This window comes from Lactuca virosa, chromosome 8 (genome assembly GCF_052849685.1).
Source record: "Lactuca virosa cultivar CGN04683 chromosome 8, Lactuca_virosa_CGN04683_v6, whole genome shotgun sequence".
NCBI lineage: Eukaryota > Viridiplantae > Streptophyta > Magnoliopsida > Asterales > Asteraceae > Lactuca > Lactuca virosa.
This window is the reverse complement of record NC_136433.1, coordinates 325,130,441-325,142,516: the sequence shown is the minus strand read 5'-3', so window position 1 is coordinate 325,142,516 and position 12,076 is coordinate 325,130,441. Positions and strand designations below refer to the sequence as shown.

Here is a 12,076-nt window from a genome sequence, read left to right as displayed (position 1 = left end):
GGAATTGAAGGGGTACGTGTGGCAAGGTAGTGGAGTCACATGAAACGGAAAAAAAAAAAAGATAACCTCGAACAATCCTTTGAGTTTGACAAAGATAACATATTTAATTCAAGAGTGTTTCCCATCACGTCGCCACCTTCAGCTTCAAGACCATTTCACCCCATTAATATTCCCCTACATGTCATTCCCATCTGTTAATGAAGTCCAAATTGATTTCATTCTAAACTCAATATCATATATAAATAGAATGGTGTTATTTGGACGAATAACTTATTAAAACTTGTATTTTTGATTCGACAACGGTGGTTCCTATTATCTGAGAAATTAAATCAAATATTACATTAACAGCCCTTTATTTATAATTTAGTTGTGATATGTATCCTTTTACTTTATAAAAGTTATTTTTGGTCCTTTATATATATATATATATATATATATATATATATATATATATATATATATATATATATATATATATATATATATATGGCTAGGTTATAATGTGGATTGACAACTATTGTGTGGACGTGTAGATAACGTTATTCTATGACACTGATATGTGCCAACTGTTTTTATAGGATAGGAGCTGATCGGTGGAGCCAATGAGATTATGAGCATACATCTCAAAGGCCATCTGGTCCTTATGCTAGGCTCTAATTAAGCTGGCATTTTCTCTAGCCATGCCATATATTATTTTGACATAAATGCCCTCTTCAAGTCGTCATCGTTATCATTGACTTGACACAAGAAAAGCAAACAATCATGAAATTAGTCTAGAAATAAACCTGCATATTGACACAAAAGTTCATTAAGGCATTTAATCAAACACCTGGTGTACAATCCCAAAAACATCTCAATTTATAGAAATCACCACATAAATATCGATCAAACATCTCAATGTAATGAAATTAATAAAAAAGTTAGAATCAATCTAATTTAATTTCATCTGATACGCAACTAGAACCAATTGAATAAGATAAAATCGAATAACGCCCCATTTTATCACGTGATTAACGTGAAAAAATTAAGAAAATAGGATGATAAGAAAAACCTCGAATGGAAATACAATGAATCTTTGTGACTTGGAAAGAATCGAAGGACTCACCGCAATCAAAGAACTCACGGAAATCACCCATCTTGGTAATAATAGTGGAAGAGAGCTATATCATGATCGAATCTGTCTTTCTGAGTTCTCTAATTTGATAGATGCAAAAGGTATGGAAGAAAATAATGCTCAGTTAACTTAAAACGACGTCGGATGACTATTTGGGTACCTACATATGCATACCTTTATATTCACTTTTCCAATATATATATATATATATATATATATATATATATATATATATATATATATATATATATATATATATATATATATATATATGGGAAAAGTGAATATACCCTTAAGGGTATATAAGATTAGGTAGCCAATGCTTAAAACTACGTAGTTTTGATTACTGTTTCAATTTTTCTGAAAAAAAAAAAAAACAAATTCGTTCAAATATTTACTACGTTTCCTTAATCTAATGATCACGTCGACAATTTTCTTAATTCGAATCAGTGCATGATCATCGTTGTCAAGAAATCGCATTCACCAAAAAACGATTTCATAGAAATCAAAATTCATCAAAACCAATTTCAATAAAATCAGAATTTTGTTCAGGGAAACTTAATTTCTCCATGATTTCCTGCTTCAATGATCGGCTGCTTCAAAGAAATCGTGATTCACATAAATGATTTTAAATAAATCAAAAATTAAAGGTCAAAACAAAAAGCTTGATTCACAAAAATCATGATTCCATGTAGGAGAACGAATTAAGTACAACTTTTAACAAAAAAATAAAAAAGAGAATAAATGTTATTGAAATAATTTAATTTTCTGAAAAAAAAAAAAAATAATTTCCTTAAAAATAATCTACGTTTCCTTATTCTTGGTGAAATCCAACTCAGGTTACTCCTTCTTTTTCGAATGATAGCTATCGACTTCACCAATTCACAGAAAAAGAAAAAAAATCGGTGATTTCATGCAATCACAAGACGACTACTTAATACCGATAAATCAAATAAAAAAAACCTTTGAGTTGTCGAAGTTGGATGCGTTGATCATACAACTTTCTCACAACAGCAAAATCGATTGCAATCAAAGATCGGAATTAACACTAATCGTTATTCACATTAAAAAAAAACCCTTCACCGTAAAAAAAAAACTGCAATTCACAACAGCAAAGTGGATTTCGTCTTGTCTAACAGGTTGGTCAATTCCTCAATTTATAAGTTTATCAAGTTTATTATCGAATACCTATTAATATTCTTCTAAATCTCAATAAAAAAGAAGTTGCAATTCATGAAATTGGGTTATAGGTGTTGTAGTTAACTTGCTATATTCCACCAATCACAATTAACGGAAAAACTAAAAAGTTTTAATTCAGGAATTTGAATTCGATCAAACAGTACCAAGTAATTTTTTTCTGAAACTTATTTTTTGAAGTTTTTCTGATTTTATTATTGACATTGTTGTTTCTAGAGGTAGACATTGCGGGTTAACGATTTTTCTGAAAAGATAAAATATCCAATGTATTTTATTTTTGTTTTAGTTTTTCATTGTTGGTTGTTAATATAATTTTTACGTATAATGTTTCAATATGCGTTGTTGTCTATTGTAGGCAATAATGAGTGAAGCCGAGGCAACAAATCAAGCTATAGAACCATATATAACCGGAGATATTGACACAAGTGATTATGTGGATGCAACATATGAAAGTGAAAAAATAAATAGTATCGGTGTGAACATTGAATTTGACGAAGATGATGTTAATGATGAAAGGATATTGGGAAAGGTTTTTGATACGCCCGATGATGCCTATACATTTTATAATGATTATTCATTTTTGCATGGCTTTGGTATACGTAGAGATGACACAATTAAAAATCCTAAAACAAATGAGCCCTTTCGGAAGATATATGTATGTAACAAAGAAGGCTTCAAAAGGATGGACAAAGATGCTTCAAGTGAAAATGAGAAAAAACGTCGTAGAGATGTTAGAACCGGATGTCAAGCAAAGCTTCGAATAACAAGACAGGAGGATGGAAAATGGTTGGTGGACTTGTTTAATGACACACACAATCATGACTTGACCATGACACCTACGAAGGTGATAAAGCATCGATCTCATAGCAATTTCCACCGTTCAATAGAAGGTAAATCTCTTATGGTGCAATTTGGTCAAGCAGGGTTGAAACCTTCTCAAATTAAAAAGGCTGTTAATACAATGAAAACCTCAAATGTAGCTGATGTAACTTCAAAGCAATGTGCCGATGTTTTATCTGAGCATTGAAAACAACATAGAGGAAAGGAGTTTTATGGACTTATAAAACATTTTCAAGATAAAACATTAGTGGACAGTGACCAGTATTTTGTCGTGGATTTGTTTGATGACGGGTATCCTAGAAATATCTTTTGGGCAGATGGTAGATCAAGAGATGCCTATACAAAATTCAGAGATGTTGTTGTGTTTGATGTCACTTATATGACTAACAAATTCAAGATGCCTTTTGCTCCCTTTACTGGGGTGAATCATCATGGACAATCTATACTATTTGGTGGAGCATTGCTTGAAAACGAAAAGGAAGAGACATTTGAATGGTTATTTGAACAGTTCCTCAAATGTATGTTTGACAAGTATCCGAAGGCAATTATTACCGATCAAGACAAAGCTATGGGCAATGCAATAAAAAAAGTGTTTCCAAATACCCGACATCGCTTTTGTTTATGGCATATCAGGAAGCATGAAACTGAGCACCTTCGATCGTATGTTTCCCGTTACAGTGATTTTCAAGAGACTCACAGACAATGGGTAAATAGTGACACCATTGAACAATTTGAAGCAACATGGGAAGATATGCGTATTAAGTATGAACTAGAAAGCAATTGGTGGCTTAGTGATATGTATAACCAACGTATACATTGGGCTAAACCCTTCTTGAAGGATATTTTCTTTGCTGGTATGACCACAACTGGACGAAGTGAGAGTATCAATTCCTTTTTTGATGGATTTGTTAACTCGAGGACCATGTTGAATGAATTCGTTGTACAATACGACAAAGCAGTTGAGTCACGAAGGGCTGCCGAAGAAGATGAAGACTTCAAGACTATGAACTCGAGACCAGTTCTTTCTTCAGTGCATCCAATCGAAGCAAAAGCGGGTCAATTTTATACTAGGAAGATGTTTGATACTTTCAAAAAAGAATGGAGTGAAGCTATTACCAATTTGACTCACGAGACTATAACAAAAACTACAGAAGAAAGCACATATAGAGTTGGGCAATTGGATGTTGATAATAAATATTGGCGTATTGTTATCTTTCGCTCTTTAAATCAAGTCAGCGTCACATGTTCGTGTTCTATGTATGAGACAAATGGGATTTTATGCAAGCATAGCTTATATGTGATGAAGAAGAAGCATGTTCAAGAACTACCGAATCACTATATTTTACCGCGATGGACCATTGATGCTAGGTACAAACTGGGTAGTGCTAGTATTGAACTCAGAGAATTAAATAATGAAAATGGAGTTAGTGCCTACACATTATTTTGTGTCCGTTCAAATTTTACTAAACTAATTGAACAAGCAAGGGACTCCCCTTCGGAGATACAAAAACTTAATACAATATTGATAAGTCTTTTAGATGAACAAGCAAATCGAAAAAAATCTACGTCCTTGGAAAATGCATCTCAAAGTTCTTGTATGGGAGTTCCGCAAGTAGATATGATGCCACAGTTATCTATCCGTGATCCTCTTGGTCCAACTACTACAAAAGGGCGTCCAAAACTTGCAAGTAGAATAAAGTCTTCTTTAGAAGCCCCTAAAAAACGAACATGCTCTTACTGTCAAGGATTGGGTCATTATGCTACTAGTTGTTCAAAAAGAAAGATAATTATAATAATAATTTAATTTTCATGATTGAGAACTCTAATGATTATATTAACAAGTTTTTATTTTTTTCATGTATCAGGCGGATGAATCGTTGCAAAAGACATAATGATGAGATGTGTTGTTTCTGTGGGCAAAAGAAAAACTAGATGCTTCATGAGGGTATTTTATGAAAAAAGCGGAAATATGATGGTATTTTGTGAAAAAAACGGAAGTATGATGGTATGTTTGTGAAAAAAAATGGAGGTATGAGGGTATTTTGTGAAAAAAAACAAAAGTATGAGGATATTTGGGGTTAAAAATGAAAGTAGGTTGTCATTTTGGGTTCAAAACAAAACTTTTCTGTAATTTTGGGTGAAAATGAAAAAAAGCTGTCATTTTGGGTTCAAAACGAAACTTTTCTGCAATTCTATGTTAAAAATGAAAGTAGGCTGTCATTTTGGTTAATGTTGTGTTAATCTACGTATAAATTTGATGGTTTTTAAAATTATGGGACGATTTTGCCCCTGTCCCAAAGATGGTATTCCTCAAGAACTTAAGGATATGGAAGTTCAACTCACTTAAACAATACGACCAAAAGCGAAGAATCTCAATTGCTAATTTTGATTAAAAATGATAAGTATAAGTACATTTCTCACTTTGGAAAAAAAAAGGGTAAGTACACTATCAGACAACAATCGCATCTACAATTCTAGAGTTTTTTTTGTTAAGATCATTTGATCTCAAATCTTTTGGGCTCTTAATATGTCATTATGTCCTTCATTATGCAAAAATGATTTCCAGATCATGGAACCTGCAACAAGGGTATTTCAGTCATTAGTTAATAAGCTTGTGTAGAAGTGTAGATGACTAGGAGGGTATTTCGGTAACCTACAACTAGACTTCTTTTTTGTGTTGGAAGTGTCCACAACATCATTGTTGGATGGAAGAGCCATGACAGATGCACTCACCCTACAACAAAAAATAATATATATCATAAATCATAAACCATAACCTTATTAACAAGTAAAAAATCTTTCATTTTGATCGTCTCATTCATACAGTTTATTAGGTCCATAAAAGGAAATAAACTTTATGTATACAAAAAATTACACACATCGTTACCATTTTCAATTTCTTAAAAAAATTGGAACGAAAATTTTCAACAAGTTTATAACGGCAATTTGGTCTTTCAATAAAAAACGAATACGTAAATTTCGTTCTTACAACCCAACCCAATTAATTACGGACAATATTTTTTGCTTATCCCATAAAGTCAAAAATAGATAACCACATATAGTTGTCTGGACTAATTGTTTTACATCCACTTCTTTTCCATCCGGAAGAACACCCCGAGTTGTTGTATATATGTGAAAAAAATTAGAAGTATTAAATGAAATATTATGCAATTGGTCAAATAAACAGCTAACCTTGTAAACTGGTCCATAGCCGTCTTCTCCAAGCTTATTATCAAATGAAAAATTATGTGTAGCTTTCGCTATTTTTGAGATTAAGAAATGGCAACTCGATATCATCCTTTTGGCTTTCATTTTTGTAAAGTTGATCAGTATCCTTTCCCATCCTTTCATCTAAAATAATACAACACTTACTGAATAAAAGCTTTTTCTTCAAAATATAATCCTTGAAGAAGTTAGATCATTAGACATTCAACTTCACTTAAATTGTTGCTTTGTTTTTTCTATGTAGCTTTTGAGTTCTTGATCCATGTACTCCAATATTGTTTGCTTTTTTATGAATGATAGCAGCAACAACAGAAGAAAATGACTTCTGATAAACATTGAAAGAAATAAAAATGAAAGACAAAAATACCCCTATAAGGTCTCCAAAATGCATGCCTCATTCTTCTTGTTGGCATTATATCAAACACCTGGTGGGTGCAAGTTAAACATTTACAATTCCCCTCTATCAAAACACCAATTTCACCCAAATTAGACCTAATGAATTAAGCCATAACGCTTTTTTGAATTCTGCAGGATTGTTCCAGAAGTCACGATACCATCCAGTCAATTATTCAAACGTATAACATTGACTGTTTTTATCAAATCCACTTATCTTTAGCTCTTCGACAGATAAAGCTATGATACCACTTTCCCCTTTGATTAATCATTTCATGTAATTTCTACTCCATAACCCAAGAGCGATGGAAGTTAGGGATGATACAAAGTAACCATGGTTGTCGATGGGGGATGATCACGAAAAGTCCCTCTTTGAACCTGAGAAATAAAATGAAAAACCTGTTCTTAGGATTAATCAGGAACTCGATGTTCTGGAATTAGTTATATAAAGTAAGAAAGATTCAATTTTTGGGAAAGAATCAAGAAATACATGTTAGCTATGAAGGCCTCACAAAAATAAAGAGAGAATCAGGTACCGAGAAACTCACACTCCTTATCAAACGACATAGTTTTAGATATTTGGGGTACCTATCTTATATACCCTTGAGGGTATATTCACTTTTCCATATATATATATATATATATATATATATATATATATATATATATATATATATATATATATATATATATATATATATATATATACTCTTACGGTAATTGAAGTTGCAATTTAACACATAATTATTTTATTTGTCATTCAATAGCTGTTAATCTTTTATCAAAAAATAGCGTTTATATATGTTTTGCTAATTTACAAAGACATATGATATAAATTCTAAACAAAATAAGCAATGCACTAAAACTAAAACTAAAACATTTCATAATCATTTAAAAAGATATTAAAAAAAGGTTCTTTGATATCTTGTCAACGTGTTGCTTTGATAATTTAATGTATTCTAGTGTTTAGTATATATTTTCAAATTTAGTATATATTTAAAACATTAAGTTTGTATAAAAAATAAATAAGAAGATGAATTTAAAAAAAGTAAAAGGTAGTTTTGAAATTATTATGAAAACTAAAAGGCTTATTAAGAATGATATATGATATAAAATTAACAAAATCAATTAACGGATGTGGGCTAATATTTTATCATTGGGCTTTTCTTATCAATAATATCATTGGGGGGGGGGGGGTTGGGATTTATTTGAAATAATTAATAAAATCACATTCGCTGAATAAATGAGAGAGAGTGGGAGGGCGGGTCTCTTCTCATTGGGCCCGCTTGGGTTATGGTTGGGGCATGTCCCACTGAGGTTTTCTTAAGAAATCATATCAGAATGCTATTCTCCGCTCATCCATCGGAGAGAGGAACAACCCTAGCTGAGCTTTAACTCCTCGATTCAAGAAGAGTTCAAGGGTAGGAGGAGAATAAGAGGTTAGCAACGTACGAGCGTTTTCCAAGCGAGCCATGGGAGTCTAGGTTTTGCGAACTAGCCCGGACGGAATCTGGAGTAATGATCGAAATTGAATGTCTTTAGTCAAAAAACGACGAAAGCTATCCTTGCCATTGAAAAGAGTGCCATGGCCTAATAAATAAATAAAAAATTTGTCACATGTCACACTCACATTGATTCTCATATTGATTTAGTCACATGTCATTTTATGGTTATTTTCATTTAATTCTTTTCCACATGACATTTTGTTGTTTTTTTCATTTTATTAATTTCCACATAATATTTAAATGTAATTATTGCAATAAATGTAATAATAAATATATATTAATTTCATTAATTGACTTACTTCTAATTTCAAATTTTCTAAATTAAAGTTTCATTAGTTTACTTTGTTTATTTATCTAAATTATTTGTTTAAATTAAAAGAAAAACAAATAATTAATCCTCCCTAATAAGTAAATAACTTTTTGTCACATGTCACACTCGCATTGATTTAGCCACATGTCATTTTGTGGTTATTTTCATTTAATTTTTTCCACATGACATTTTGTGGTTTTTTTTATTTTATAAATTTCCACATAATATTTAAATGTAATAATAAATACATACCAATTTTATTAATTGACTTCCTTCTAATTTCAAATTTTCTAAATTAAAGTTTCATTAGTTTCATTTGTATATTTATCTAAATTATTTGTTTAATTTAAAAGAAAAGCAAATAATTAAATTTTAATAGTTTAATATTTTCCTATTTTTTTCTTATAAATTCAAACTTCTCAAATATTTAGAATTTCATTTTTTTTCTTTAAAATGAACTCATGTAATACATGGGTCTTACACCTAGTATACAAATAATATAATGAGCGATTTCAGTTATTCATCGAAGAGGTTACATTTCAAGTAACAAATATTAAGTGATACCCATAGCAAAATACCCCCTTTTGCTTAAAAAAAAGGTTTGTTATTCGATACTTTTATCATGGGTTTAAGAGAGTGTGTTACTGTTATTCATCGAAGAGGTTACATTTCAAGTAACAATATGTTTTTCGGCAACACACTTTTACATCAAGCGATTTCAGTTATTTAATTAAGAAGGTAAATTTTATTTTTTATTGTATATTTTATTTATTTTTATTTGTAATTAATAATTTATCTTATGTTTTATAATTTGGTTTATTATAATTATAAATTTAAAGGGTAAATTATGAACAAGAAAAGAACCATCGGTTCTTTTTTCAAACGAACAGAGGATGTGTGTGACCCACAATTGCATCCGGTTAGTGATAATATTGAAGAAGATGTTCATAATACACACCCACAACTTGATAGGAATAGTAACATTGAAGAGCCTAATAATACTAAACATGAAAAAAAATGAGATGTCAGATTCTTTTATTCGTGATCCAGGAAAACGACCTTCAATCTTAAGCTATCAAAGTAACCAGCGTGATGGGATTAGACAATTATATATTAAACTTGGACCATACCAACTTCAAAAATCAAAGTATCAATTCAGTCCTAGTGGTCATAGAGGATCTATGCACAATTTTCAACAAGCTTGGTTCAAGAAATTTTGGTGGTTGGAATATTCTAAGGAAAAGATGTTGCATTTTGTTTCCCTTGCTTCATTTTCAATAAAAAAAACTATTGGAAAAGTCGTTTCAAATACATTTACCGTATCAAGGTTTAATAAATGGAAAAAGGTAAATTGTGGTAAAGACTGTGCTTTCATCGTACATGAAGGTATGACTCCAGCCTCAACACATAATTTTTCTTTTAGATGCTATGAAGATCTAAAAAAAGCAGTTATGTCACATAGAGAATATGATAGAGAAGCAAACGACTCAACATGTTATGGACAATAGACTACGCCTTAAAGTTTCTATTGAAGCCATTAAATGACTCATGTTTCAGGGATGTGCTTTAAGAGGTCATGATGAACGACCTAACTCAAGAAATCAAGGGAATTTCCTTGAATTAATAAAGTTCCTTGCTTCTTATAACAAGACTGATGTTGATGTTTTGTTAGAAAATGCTCCTCAAAATGCAAACTACACATCACCAGATATCCAAAAAGAAATATTGCATGTTTTAGCTACAAATGTACAAAAAGCAATTCGTGATGAAATCGGGATGTCAAAATTTTGTTTAATAGTTGACGAGTCTCAAGATGAATCTAAGAAAGAGAAAATGCCTATTGTTATGAGATTTGTCGACCAAGATGGGCATGTCAAAGAAAGATTTTTGAACTTAATTTATGTTAAAGATACAACATCATTGACATTGAAAAATGAGATATTATGTTCTTTATCTTATCATAAACTTAGTGTTCAAGATATTCGGGGTCAAGGATATGATGGGGCTAGTAACATGCGTGCAAAATGGAATGGGTGGGTTGTAAGCTTTATTATTAAAGGAATGTTCGCACGCTTATTATATACATTGTTTGCCCACCAACTACAATTGGCTCTAGTTGCAGCGTTTATAGATGTGACTGATAGGCATAGCTTCTTTAAGACCTTAAAATTTGTAGTTAATGCCATATCTTCTTCTTCCAAACGTGATGATCAATTGCAAAATGTTCAAATTGTTGAAATTTCTCATTTAACTAAGTCTGGAGAAATTGAGAGTGGAAAAAGGCATAAATCAAATACAAACACTATAGAGGTCTGGAGATACTAGGTGGAGTTCTCATTTCAAATCAATATGCAATTTGATGAGATTGTTTGGTCCATCTTGTGTAGTATTGAATGACATTGCTATAAAAGGTTCTACATCTTCTTAAGGAGGTGATGCGGCATATGCACTTACACATGTATTTGATGGTTTTTGAGCATATCTACAATCCTATGTGCTCATGCAACCCTAAAGCTTTGGATCTAAGTTTTTCTCTATTGAACATGCAAATACAAACTCCAAAGCAATAACCCTAAGACTAGCATACACAATTTCGAAATTGACATATAAATTAGGGTTTGGTGATTACCTCACTTGTTATGTAGCAATAACAAGTTCACCTTGAAGATCCTTGACCTTTGAAAGCTTAGTGCCCCAATTGTTGCACATCTAATGGAGTCACAAATACCCAATGCAAAGGAAGACTTGAAGATCCTTGACCATTGAAAGCTTCATTCCAATTTTTTTAAGAAATTGAAAATGGTAATGATGTGTGTAATTTTTTGTATACATAAAGTTTATTTCCTTTTATGGACCTAATAAACTGTATGAATGAGACGATCAAAATGAAAGATTTTTTACTTGTTAATAAGGTTATGGTTTATGATTTATGATATATATTATTTTTTGTTGTAGGGTGAGTGCATCTGTCATGGCTCTTCCATCCAACAATGATGTTGTGGACACTTCCAACACAAAAAAGAAGTCTAGTTGTAGGTTACCGAAATACCCTCCTAGTCATCTACACTTCTACACAAGCTTATTAACTAATGACTGAAATACCCTTGTTGCAGGTTCCATGATCTGGAAATCATTTTTGCATAATGAAGGACATAATGACATATTAAGAGCCCAAAAGATTTGAGATCAAATGATCTTAACAAAAAAAAACTCTAGAATTGTAGATGCGATTGTTGTCTGATAGTGTACTTACCCTTTTTTTTTTCCAAAGTGAGAAATGTACTTATACTTATCATTTTTAATCAAAATTAGCAATTGAGATTCTTCGCTTTTGGTCGTATTGTTTAAGTGAGTTGAACTTCCATATCCTTAAGTTCTTGAGGATTACCATCTTTGGGACAGGGGCAAAATCGTCCCATAATTTTAAAAACCATCAAATTTATACGTAGATTAACACAGCATTAACCAAAATGACAGCCTACTTTCATTTTT

The 12,076-nt window shown here is 31.4% G+C and overlaps 1 pseudogene; it reads left to right on the top strand.

The window, feature by feature from the left end:
* The first annotated feature begins 2,672 nt into the window (after positions 1-2,672).
* Positions 2,673-11,768, top strand: LOC145131757 (protein FAR1-RELATED SEQUENCE 5-like; annotated as a pseudogene).
* Positions 11,769-12,076: the final 308 nt, after the last annotated feature.